At 37.9% G+C, this 13126-nt stretch overlaps 1 protein-coding gene across 10 annotated transcripts in view; it reads left to right on the plus strand.

Annotated features, from left to right (window-relative positions):
* Positions 1-13126, plus strand: part of RNF19A (ring finger protein 19A, RBR E3 ubiquitin protein ligase) — a 63043-nt gene that overhangs the window by 11973 nt on the left and 37944 nt on the right. Inside the window, exon 4 of one of the 10 annotated variants that reach the window (XM_068932935.1) lies at positions 1369-1514. The exons of 8 other annotated variants lie outside the window; for them this stretch is intronic. The gene's annotated coding sequence lies outside the window, so the exon portion shown is untranslated. Of the gene's footprint in view, positions 1-1368; positions 1515-11808; positions 11831-13126 lie in introns of those variants that run through there. One more of the 10 variants, XM_068932932.1, reaches the window with a different exon arrangement.

Below are 13126 nucleotides of genomic sequence, written 5' to 3' on the forward strand. Positions count from 1 at the left end.
CTCTGAGGGCATAGTGAAAACAAAGGTCGTAGTGTCTTACAGAGGTATGCCTAATTACTGCAGTGTAACTTAAATTATCATTTCCATATAACTTTTAAACACATGTGCCTAGTTATTTCACTATTTAATTGTAACGACGTTGAGAATTTTCCCTATATATCTACAGCTTAGTGACATCAACCTTTTGCTGGCACTATAACCGTTTAATTTTGTACTTTGGGTCCTAGAGCAGTACTTGCTAATTCTGTGGAATACTATATGGTTGCTTTCCTTTTGTGAAATAGTAAGACAAATATTACAGTGTATGCTCTAGCAAGTCAGTTGAATGTTTGAAAGATCCTCTTTGCTAACAATCTAAGTTACTTTTTAACAAAGTTAAGTAGCTTTTTAAGAGGAATTATACACCTGCTTCCTCTACCATGTTTGTGTAGCTATTTTCTTTGGAACTGTAGGAGGAAATAAATGGTTTCAAATGAACAGTGAAGCTCCTGACTTCAAAGAACTTCCTTCAGAAGTGAAGTAGCTTCACTTTCCTTTCTCAAATGAATAAAAATTAAACATATCTAACCTGGTTACCTTTTTTTCTGTGTGTATAAATCTACTGGAATTTTCATCTTGGATCTTTTATAGGAAAAGAATTTTTAGTATAGGCCATCTTAAATTAATGTTGCGAAAGATTTGCTGGTTTTACTCTCATCTGTTGCATATCTTAAGTTATGAAGATGTAAAAAGAGAAGGGTTCATCCTTTGGAGGTGAACTCCCTTGTTGAGAAGAGGCAATACAGCAAAATTTTTCTGCGATGATGCTGCAGGACAGTGTTTCTTCAGTGACTCCTTCCTTAACTAGAGTATCCCCAAAATAGACTAGATATCATCTGTTCTCATGCTCTCCTTGACTATTATCCTAGTTAAGCAATATGATTAAAATGGAATAATTTTTTCTGGCAAATGATGTTTAATTAGCAGATCTGCAGATATTCAGTCTTGAAATAAGACACGCACATCAAATGTCCGGAAGTGTTAGACACCCAGTTGTTTTCATTTTTCTGGTCATAACTAAAATACTGAGCGCTCCTGAAAATCTATTGCTTTATTTAAATTTCTTCGGCAGTTCGGTTATTTTGCAAATCTAATCTGTAAGGACTGCTTTCCCCCTACCCTCTTAAGATGCTGAGTGTAGGTACTTTTGCTTTACTTCTAAGTATGTTTAGCATTTTCAAAAACTTGATGCTTTTTTTGCTCAGGCCTGTTATCAAAACTTTTAATTACTTTATTTATTTATTATTTTAACACTGTATATACAGTTCAATATTGTTTATGCCTATGCTGCTTACGGCTATCTTTTTGGAAATAATGATATTTCTACAGTTTCTTCCAGTTCACCTCTACTTCCCAGCAGATCACTGATAGGTTCAGAGAAACGTTTTCCAAGTCCACGATTAGTGAAATACTTGATTGTTATTGACAAGCCAGATCTGGTGTGAACTACATATGATACAAGGACTGTATTTTAGGTACAAAACGCTCTCTTTATTACATTAATTGATCTGATTTCCTCTTCCTTTTAATTACAACGTATTATTAAGTAAATTATTATAACATCTGAATCATTAAATTATTAAAAGCATGCCTGTCACAGCCAGAGAAGCGTGTACTTCATTTTATTAGAGTAAAGTTACTTTAATCCTTTTTTAAGGAAGCTTTTCTTCACAGGCTTGTTTACAAATAGGTCAGTATGCTTGCGTCTTAACCAAGTACATTGCTTTCCTTCCTATACTTGATATTTTGTGAAGGCATTTTTTTTAAAGAAAATAATATTTGTTAGAAATAGAAATGCTAATGTATTTTTTACTTTATATGGCCATAATATTTGAACTGTAAGTTTATATATTGTTTAACTTCTTAAGAAACTTGCTTTTGATTTGAGAGAACTTGCATTCCTCTCAGAAAACTGTGTGCTAATATTCTCTTTAAAGGGCATAACTTTGAGTTACTGGAACGTCTGACACCCAAGGCTTCGGTTTAGACACTTTCCTCTCGCCAGCTGCACTTACAGACTGCAGTCTATAGCAAATTATATTATATATTTCCAAGGTTTTTAAAATAATGAGAAAAATGAGATTTAGAATAAAAACAATTAATCTCTGAGCTGATGTGCGGTCACTGGTTTAATCCTGAATACATGGGCAATACGTGTCGGCCAGGTATCTAAGAAGACCTGAAGAGTATCAGTATACTCCTGCTATATCCTATTTCTAGTTGTAACCAACCTCTAGTACTTGAGAGGAAGGTAAATTTCTCTTTAAAACAGAAACAAAAAAAGTAATTAAAAAAAAAAAAAAAAACCCAAACCCTGAAATACTTTGGGCTAAGAAGGCACCTTCATTTCTGACCCCGCAGGTAGCCAGTGAAGACTTTGCAGCCTGGGATTAAATCACTGAAACAAGTATGAGTTTCAGCTGAGAGACATGCAGCAGGCTCCAAGGGGATTTTATCATAAGCTTAATGCCTCACAGAAAAGGGGAAAAAAAATGATGTCATTTTGCTGTTGAAGCTCACTGTTAAAATAAAACCTGTACATGGTCAGGAGAGAGTTGGGGTTTTTTTTTCCCCCCTGCAGACTATATTTTTGATTGAGGAGGAAAAAAGTCTCTCTGCAAAATCTCCTAAGAAATTGACCTTGACTTTGAACAACTTTAGGCACAGAGTTGAAATTCAAGTTGTTATTATGGAATCTAGTAGGGGTTGTAGTCTGGCTCTCTTCTTCCTCTGTCTATGCAATTAGAAAGCTGTCAGCATGTCCTGTGGCGTCCTGAGTTAAAAAACTTTGGCTGTTGACTGGCTTCATTTTTTGTGGGAAGACATTTTCTCGAAGATTTGGCTTCTCTATTGCATTTTTTTCTACTTCTTTGGTATGTGTGTGACTGCTTTTAAAAAGGAGGGGAAGTCGGAAGAAATGGTGCTCAAGGATGGTATGATTATGCACTCGCATGGAAAGTGATTTCAGAACTTGTTTCATTTTTGTTCTTGTCATTGTAACTTATTTCATGACATTCATTAAAGGACCTCTTATTCATCCCTGAGTATTCTGGTTAGCAGTTCTGAAAACATAAATGCATAGATGTAAAGACATAGGCATTATTTCAGAAGGAGGAAGTATGAGAGAACGTATTGAGGACAAGCATGGGGTGGGAGCATGAAAAAGGCAGTCAGAGGAATGGGGTTTCAAACTTCTGTGAGAGAGAGGGGACCCAGCCATTACTTAGCTTTTTGAAGAGAGCAATAAATGGGGGTTACATTCGTGAGATGGTTGGGAACCAGCTACATTGCTCAGAAAGAGCTTGATTTGCTTTTAGGTTTAGGAAAAATGATGATAGATTGACGTCCGGATAGGGGCATGAGTAGAAATTATTCATTTTGTATATGAAAAAATTAAGTCATGCTTTTCTGTTAGAAATGATTACAGAAGGATATCATAGGTTTAATATTTAGGTTATCAGTTATGCTCGATTTTCCCTTTTTCTTTTTTAATTTAAGGTTCTGAAAGCTCAAATGCTGTCTGAAAAATCTAGCTAACTCCTTTCCTTCCAATGCATTGCCGGTAATAAAAGTTCAGGAAAAATTACATCCTATTTTTCTGCTTTTGTAATCCTCGTCGTCTTAATTGTATTTTATATTTTGCAGGTATAGCTTTATAATTTAAATAGATTAGTTTACCAGAGAAGAATCAGAGTCTACTTTATCCCCTTGACAGGGTTGCCTCTGTGGCAATAAGTAGCAATAACTAATTGTAAAATTTACTTTAAAAATAAAACTGAAAACTTGCTAATCCCCACATATAAACAAATGCTAGTATTTTGATCAGTTGTAGAAAAAGATTGTTTAGGATTTAGAACACAGTGATAGAGAATGATGGTACTTGGTGGCTGTTGCCGTTAAGCGTCTATCATACGTAACTATGGTGTTCTTCAGTCATTGAGGTTGCTTGCTGTTACCGTACGTATAAAGATCGTAATGCCATTTGAGGAATTTTGTTCTGTTCCTTGTAGGTTTCTTTGTTATTTTTTGTAACATTTATTGTTAAAGAATTGGAACATTACAAATGGAAGTATGAACTCGCTGGATGTATTTCACAGTATAAAATTAGTAATCCAGTTTCTGATACATAAATAAGTAGATTAATTTGATTATAAACCAGCATCCAGAATCCAATCAGGTTTACTTTCTCCATGTGATGGTGGGGAGAAACAACTGGAATGTCATCTCGGCTTTTCGTTGTGGTAATTTATTCAAATAGGATATATTCAAAGTATACATGCAAAGTCTACTGCAGCAGTAACTCCTTAGGTAGCTAGTTCTTAGTGTTTTAATTTGCATTGCAATAGTGAGATTTCATCCAAAAGAAAGCTGCCTACATAAATAAATGGAGGAAGTCTTAGCGGAATGTAATATATAGTATTGACAGCATATCCGTGAAACAAGCCCGGAGTTGTTCCACAGAAGGCCGATTCTGTGGCAAAGGTGGAAAGAAAAAGAGGAAGAAAAAGAGGGAGGGTTCACTCTGCTTTGGCGTTGACGTTTATTTGGCAGCCCACACATCTCTTCTTACCTTGTCTAGTGTTCTGTCAGTCAGTACACTTATATATGGGTCACTTATGTTTCATTTATTCAGTTTCCGCCTGAAAATGTGGTACATCAGAAAGACCCACAGGAGACCTGTGGTCCACTACACCAAGATAACGAAGAAAACCCTGATGTGTTTTCCTTTTCTAGGCAATCTATTAGTTACACATTCGTCTATTAAAACTGTGATACGATAGGTTAATTTGTCTGTTGCGGTTTTGGTCACTTTAAAAAAAAACCTATGTAAGACCAAAAGGTTTCGTGATGCTTCTTTTCAAGGTTTATTATTTCAGTCTGATTCATTTCCTGTTTTTCTGCTAATGTACTGACAAAAGCAGAAACAAGTATCCTTCAACTGTTTGTTTGTAAATTTAGAAAATATGTAATTTATTGTATTGCAAGTGGCTGTGTGTAACTGAAAAGATTTATACAAGTCTTCCTTGTCTCAGGCATTAGTTGTGCGTTTGCTTTCTGGAACAAATTGGTGTATTTGCTTCCCCTGCCAACCCCACTGCTCCCCAGGTCTCCACTCTTTGCAGGTGGCAATCCTGTTCAGGTAGGAGAAGGATGAGGACAAGTTAAAACTGCTGTTTTCATTGGATCATGATGTAAGAACCAGGTGATACTCAGTAAAATTCGCGATAAGTTAAATATTTTAAAGGGATAAAATGCTTCAAAGCATGCTTGATTAGACTGTTGAACCCATTACCATCGAATCTCTTGAGGGCTCCCAGACAAAGTCTGGGCCTATCTCAACAGATATTTGAAATTTGTTTTGATAGCAATGTACAAAGTTACAATAGAAAATAGTGGCACATTTTGGCAGGGAGATGAACTTTCTAGGTTTGAAAGTAGTCTGCCAGGAGTTCACGTTTAGGGTGTGGGCCCGGTAAGAGGTTTCCTGCACCCTTCATCTACGCTGTGGCGTCTTGAAGACAGGATTCTGGACCCCAGTGTAATTCGGTTTAACTGTTCTTGTGTTCCTGTGAAGTTTGGGGGTAGTCAGGAATGTAGGTGGCTAGTCAAATGACTACCTGTTTTCTTAGTGGTTAGTGATATCTTGAAATGTGTTAAACTGTGGTATTTTAATACATATTTTTATAAGGTTTATGATGCTTGAGTAAAATATGCATTTTGTTTTTAATACAATAGATATTAAAGGTGCATCAAAAGGGTATTTCTTACATAAAAGCTAAATCCTATTCCTTCTAAGAAAATGCCTAGAAAAGATACACTTCCATCAGGACGTTTTAAAAGATGTAGTCCGTGGTGTAGCTTACCGATTTATGGATCGGAAGGCAGCTTGAAGGTTGCAGTTCTTCTTACAAAACATGATCAGGTGAAGCAGTTGCTTGAATGGTTTTTAAAATAAATGTGGGGTTACATTATTCTAGTATTTAAACCCTTTTCTAGAATTTAAACTACTATTTCAGAAGCAGCTTGAGTGGTAGTATAGCAGCCTTTTTCATGCTCATTTTTTTTCTCTCTCAAAAAAGATTACTTCAGAGAAGCGAAAGCAAGGTCTCCCATCTATTTTTAATTCTTTCTATAGTGAGCATTTCCTTATGTATGTTAGGTTATCTTATCTGAGATGCTTAACTATAGAAATCTTCATCTAAACATATCCACCTTTTTCTGTTACAAGTTTTGAAAGCTACTACTGCAAATTTCATTAAATACCGTGGGATGGTTTTTATGTTCTTTTTCATCAAGATACTTTCCCTTTAGGTATGTGGTTCCTCTGGGGATGGGAAAGACATAATCTTGAATGACGTTAAGCCTCCAGGCTACCATTAGAGACCATATCTTTTGCTGAGCAAAGAAAAACTTCAGGGCTCTTTCTTCAGTGATGTCAGTTACATGGAGGACATGGTGCTGTAAAATATGAAAAGGAAGAACATAATCATTTTCTACTTGTGAAGTCTATGGATATTTGAGAGAGACTACTGGGATATATATATGCGGGAGGAAAAAACATGCTTTATTTCTGCTCCAGATGGCAGTGGGATTTATAAATATCTGTTAAAGAGAGCCATAGTGATGAGACACTGAGCTGGTGTTTTAAGTATCTTACAGTACAGGCACACGAGTGCCAGCTGTAAAGTTATTGTGGCTTAATACTTAAGTGCTCATTACCTCAGATGTTGGAGTCTGACAGTTCATGTGATCCCAGCCCTCCCTGACTGTGAGATGAGACATGTTCTCTTCTGTCTGTAGTCTGGCTGTGTTACGCTCTGTCTGTGTGAGAGTTTGGCAAGTCACGTTATTTCTCTGCCTCAATCCCTGTCTGTAAAGTAAGAGTGATGCTTCCTTTCTCTTAGTGCTTTGTTTTTAGAACGTAATAGATTATGTAAGAAAAGACACTCTTATGGGCATGCCCAGTGTATAATATAGTGGAAATGTTCTTGATAGACCTTTGTTTTCATTGGGGTCGTTATCATCAAGTGGGTAATAAAGAGCTCATATTTTTTAGGAGGGTATGTCTATACATGTATGCAATATTTGTAACTGACAGTAACTCCTATGATTAAGACAGTTTAATATTTCACAATATAGAACCAGGTTTTTAGGTTTTTGGTTCAAACTGTAATTCGATTGAAACACTTGTATTGTGCTTCAATCTGGATAGTGGAAAAAAAAGTATTTCTGAGAACACAGAAGTGAAGCAGTAACGCCAGTGTTTCGGAGTAGGGATGGATGTCTGGGTTTTTTTCTTTTCTGTGCTTTGCTTAAGCAGAAGCCTTGCTCCGTCTTTATTCTGTCCCTGTGAAAATTTGTGAAGAATGACAAGTTCTGGAAAATTTGTTCTGAGCGTTTTCTTTAGAGACTGGTTGGTGTGGTGTTTAAATTCCTGGATATTTCACATGCAACCAGCCTGTTTCAGCCAGTGTAGAAACTGGTCAGATACTTCAGTTGCTTCTCTGAGCTTCCAGGCATCAAAGCAGTGATGAGAGCCCCAAGTGCTCTCAATTTCTCAAACAGCAAGTCTTCTTTTAGATCAAATTTCACTTCTTCTGATAGGTTTCCCTTCTTTCCCATTATTGTTACCCTCCTGCCATATGTGTATTTTGTGTCCCTCAAGCCTGAGGGCCTGAGAAGGAAAATGGATAGAAGGAAAGAAGGGACTGCTCACAGGTGTCATCCTTAACCCCCTGCTAAGTGTTGGCCAACACCTGGGCGAGCACAGTGTCATGTGGGTTTGGTTCCTGGGTAGCGATGGATGGGAAGGCTAAATGGAGCTTAGCCCTGGATAGCCTTCTAAGCCACTGCTCTCTGTCTGCTGTTGCGTGAGCATGGATTTACTGCAGGGTTTCCTGTGTTCCTCCTCTCAGCTGTATTCCATCACCCCTGGCCTTAGAAGCGCTGCAGCAGGCTGTACCTGCTTTGAGGGAAGGTATTCTTCTAGGTTTGCTTTCCTCCTTTAGAAGTACATTGGCCAACATTAATCAGATCTGATGTGGGGATAGAAATCTAACACTATATTGGCCTTCCTGTCCAGTGCCCACATGCTACTAAATCATATAAAATGTATATAAGGGAACATATTCATGCCCTACACACAGGAAAAAAATTGTGTTGGCATTTGAAACATTATAGGTAACAGCTATGTTTTTTGGAGAGTATCGAGATAAAACTTAGGTTAGGCCACACTAGAATGAGGAGTCTGTGGCAGCCTCATCTTTATATCTGTAGTGTGTGGTGTTGGACAAGGCCCTCATAGACTTCTTAGTTGTTTTCCTGTATGTCCATCTTTAGACATCCAGGAGTTGATTTGCAGATGACTGCAGCTGTAAATGCTTGGCATAAGCTTTGAATGAACAGAATCCTATAAAGACATAAAACAGTCTTACAACTTTAGCAGCCTGCAATGCCTTAATCCTATTTCAGGTGGCAGTTCCTGCCTTAATATCTGTTTCCCATTTTGTAAAGTGGGAGAAATAATCTTCCATCACAAAAGTACTATGCAGATTTCACACGAGTACTTTAAAGATTGGTTTGTTGATGCTTTTGAAGCCGTGAGTCTGGTAAAAATGACTTACGGACCTGGATGAGATTTGTGAATTCAGTGTTGTATAATGTTGTGAAGCAGAAAATGTACACTGCTTAGCCTGTGAGTCCCCACTTAATGATGAGGAAATGCGAAATAGCCATCTGTGGCATGAGGCCACCTTCAAAAAAAATCCACATGTCTGTGCAGTCCTACAAGAAGTTCAGAAGCCTTCAGGATGCTTCGTCTGACTCGGTGCCCTTTTTCCCGGAAGATCTGGGAAATGGCTGCTAGAGCACTAGCTGCTATCCAGACAGCACAACTGTCTTGTCCTCTCTTAGCAGAGTTCATCTCCCAGGTGCTGTAGCGCTTGCACCTTTTCCTTGTAGCAAGCCGCCAGCTGCTTTTGGGTTAGGAATCCCGGCTACAGACATTGCTACTTACAGCAGCACTGTCGGTCAGATTTCTGTTGCAGACCTGGGAAAGAAGGCTTCCTGAGGTCTCCGAAAGTGGTGGTGAGGGTCAGATAGGCGTATCCAGCCATCGTACTTGCTGAGATTGAACCAACCATCCTTAATTTTTGAGCGCAGTTGTGCAATGCTAAATAGTCCTCTCACAACTTTTAACTTATCTCTGTGACCCACAAGGTATTTCATAAGATTTTATGTCAGAAGCAGAAAATCTTTACGTAAAGACAAGGGCTTTCTGCAGGCAGAAGAGGAGTAGAAATATTGTCTCTTATAACCACGTTATACCTTGTGATGTGTTTATGGTCGCCTTGTTGTTTGCTTCCTGTTGGTATGGCATGGCTGTATGGGACTCGTATGTGGAGTATGGGCAAACACATGGGAAATACTTGATTCTATATGAAAAAGACCTTTTCTGTTTTATTTACTACGAAGACTTTAATGTCCTAATTGCTAGAAAAATACTTGCTAGCTGTGATTTCTTGATATATCTTGCTATTCAAGCCAAATACAGAAGGTGTTCGTACTGTTCAAACTGGGAAAGTACGGTAGGAACCGTAGGTGTTGGTAATGCTGGAAAAATAGACTCAATCCAAACTTGTGTATTAATTAATTACTTGTGTAATTAATCCAAACTTGTGTATTTGTGCCTTCTTTCCTACCAAGCCATACTTAAGGAGGGAGTAGAAGGTATCACTTCATTATTTCAAACCAGATAGAGATTACCTACATAACTAATGTTAACGATTTTTAGAAGCCACCCTTTTTTATCTGTATTATCATCCTGGGAACAATTTGTGTCACGTTTTCCCCCTCCTCCCTCATTTCTGTTAGTCATTTGTGTGCCACAGTATCATTAGTGAGGTGAAACTGGTGAACAAGGAACACGCATTTGTGTGCCAGTTGCGTATAGACTTGTGACTTCTCTGGTAGCTTATCTTTCACTCTACTCATTTCATATGTTGTCTCTCTTTCTCCTTTTCCTCTTGCCTTTTCCTTCTCTGTAGCAAGCAGAGCTCTCTAGGATTGTGGTTCCAGAGGTGAGTATGTGGCTGGACATTTGGAGGCCATTAAATAGAAGGGAGAGGGGTTGTACCCTGACAGTCACAGTTGTTGAGTTGGAATAACTTGCTAGTTGTTTTTGACAGACAATCTTTTCTGTTCCATTGAAAAGCCTCAAATGTAGCTGACGCTGCTCCAGACTCGAAGGGGGAAGTATGGACATATCTAAACCAATTGTATCAAAATGCAAATTTAAACGAAGTGATGTATACGCATAAATTTTACTGTTGTTATCTTCCTAGTATGGAACAATGTCAGCCTGACCAGCAGTCCTTTAAAAAGGCTTCATGCAGCATACGCTTCAGTTGGAGTTGAAGTTTGCTAGTATTAGCAGCTAATGGTTAAGTCTGGTAACGTGGGACAAAACAATTGTTTTTGGACGTAGCGTTGTGACATCGGAATTGACTTGGCATATCATTCTTGTAGTTTATTTGCATTTTATTATTCATATTCTCTACTCATTTTAGTTTTTAAATACTTTTTGAATGAGTCTTGGGCTTTTTGCATGCTTGAATTCCAGTGTACAGCTCTCACAATTGCAATACTTTGATAGATGCAATGTGATCTTTTTATTTTGGTGGATGATAATGACAGCTTTGCTCTTCTAAGGAGGATTCGTTTATAATATTGGCTGTAAGTTTGTGGCAAAGTAGTTCTGTAGTTGTATCCAATTTTAAAGAGTGAGGAATCATGCATGTCCCTTGAAAATACTTGATGATTGAATGTTTTCAATCAGTGGAATGGTTTCAGGATGAGAAGTGCTAAACAATGAGATTGCAAATTACAAATTAAAAAGGTAAGAGAAATAAGGACAGAAAGGAGATTATCATGAATACCTTATTTTGCTAATTGTCTCTTTTTTTTTTAAGTGACGTGAGTTGGCAAAACACAGAAAAGACTTGAGGAAAAAGGGGGGAAAGAGAAGCCAAAAATAAGAGAACTTCAGAATTAATTTCTGAATAATTTTTCAGTTATGCAGTTTGTCATTTTTTTAATATAGAGTTGAATAATTTATTAGAGAATGGTCTATAAATCCTCCTTGCTGAAAACAGAGTTAATATACCAGAAGCATATAACATTTGCGTTTTTTGCAAAGTAAAGATAATTTGCTGAAGTAGCTACTGTTTGAATCAAAACAGACTTGAAGCGTCTAAGTAACTGCCAAATCATAAAAATTGGTATTTTAACAATTTACCTAAGTTATAACAACTTACCTAAGTTAAAAGGGCCTGATTTAAAATGTCTTATTTATAGACTACTAAAACTGTTTTGACATTTTATATGCCTTATTTTTCAGATGAAGTTAAACTTCAGAATCACTGCAAAGTAAAGTTAACTCTTTCTGTGCACAATGGAAACAAATGAGCAACAAAATTTTTACGAGGGACTTTTGTTCTTCAGTGACAAAGATATGGGCCCGTTTTATTCCCCGTGGTGACACTATTACAGCATATGATTCATTTTTGTCTCATGCTAGCTGTAGCAAGGAAACCACATGCATGTTGCAGAAGGTTAGAGAAGTACATTTCGAATCAAGGATACGGAACAGTCATCAGGGCGAAGATATTTATTCATTCTGTGGAACTTTGTCCTGCATGATAGAGTAGACTCTAGAAAAATTCTCCCTTGCACACATGTGGTTCAGCTCCTCTGTAGCAAGTTCTGTACTGCCTGAAGAAAGAAGCTGATGGTAATGTTTCTTTCTTGAAACTTTAAATAGTTTTTAGTGGGTTTTTTGTTGGTGTGTGTGTTCCATTTTATTCTTTTATTTACTTTACTCTGGCCATTGGCATATCCACTTTGCAACCGTCCCCTGCCCCCAAAAGACTCATTTGTTGAATTTGTTTCAAAAGCCAAGGGAAAGGCCTGGGTTGACATCAGAGCCTAGCAATCCACGTAGCGGAGGGGAAGGGCTCTTGCTGTGTTAGCTGGAGTTTCCTGAGAGCAGCTGGCGTCCTGTCCGAGTGTGTTGTATTGATTGGGTCTTGCTGGGAGATGGCAAAGACAAATACAGGTTTGTCCAGATCACAGTCCACTGAGTTGGAACGGGGTGTCTTAGTAAACTGCAGATAGCTGCAGGTAATGCTTAACAGTGTCACCAGGTTATCTAGGAGCAGACTTAGCCCTTTGGATATGGAACTTGAAGCTCTTCTGAATATTTGGGTTTGGTTTTTTTGGTTTTATTTTTTTTGTTTGAATGTCAGCATCAACTTGGGTTTGTCTGGTTTCTCTGTCAGACATTCTTTTTTCTCCCAGGAGCTGATTTTTGTTCCAAAAGAGAGTTGTGCTGACAGTAGCTGTGGAAACTAAATGTCATTATCCTTTGAACGTTTGTGCGCAGGTTTGTAAAAATCATGCTTTAAATCTGTTTCAGCCACTTGCTGTCTCCTGTTGTTGGTTCTTTTTCTTTGTTTTATGTGGCACTAGCTGTCAGATAGAAACTGTGATGGAAGTGGAAGAAGGAGCCTTTTAGGTGAATGGATGTGGGTAGTTAAGAGTACTGTGGGTAGATGGCTCACAGCGTCCTTGTCTAGTGAGGTGACTGTGAGTGTCCTTTCACGTACACGTTTTGGAGTTTGAGTATTTGTGACATCAGTGGTCAGGCTTATGAACCTTTCTTGGTGGCTGTGCATGGCTTGTTTAGAGTGAACACCTAACCTTTTGATCAAAAATTCAAAGCCTGACCAGTGTTGGATTGGAGCAGAGGTAACCCATAGTAGTTACAAAAAGGTGAGTGAATAGATGAGGCTTTTGAATTAATTTTTGAGCTCCTCTTGATATAGTTGTTTGCTCCCCAAATAGCCAGTATGAGGGATTCTGCCACTGTCATGGACACAAGAGTATCAGCAGGCAGCTGAGAAATCTTTAGTCTTGAGAGATCTGCAGTGCGTACAAACTGTTGGCTTTGGCTCGGTTTTCTACTGTTAGATAATTCAAATGACTGTTTCTTTCTTGAGGCATCTGTTTTGTTTTTAAAGTTTGAAGA

This window comes from Struthio camelus, chromosome 2 (assembly GCF_040807025.1).
Source record: "Struthio camelus isolate bStrCam1 chromosome 2, bStrCam1.hap1, whole genome shotgun sequence".
Lineage (NCBI taxonomy): Eukaryota > Metazoa > Chordata > Aves > Struthioniformes > Struthionidae > Struthio > Struthio camelus.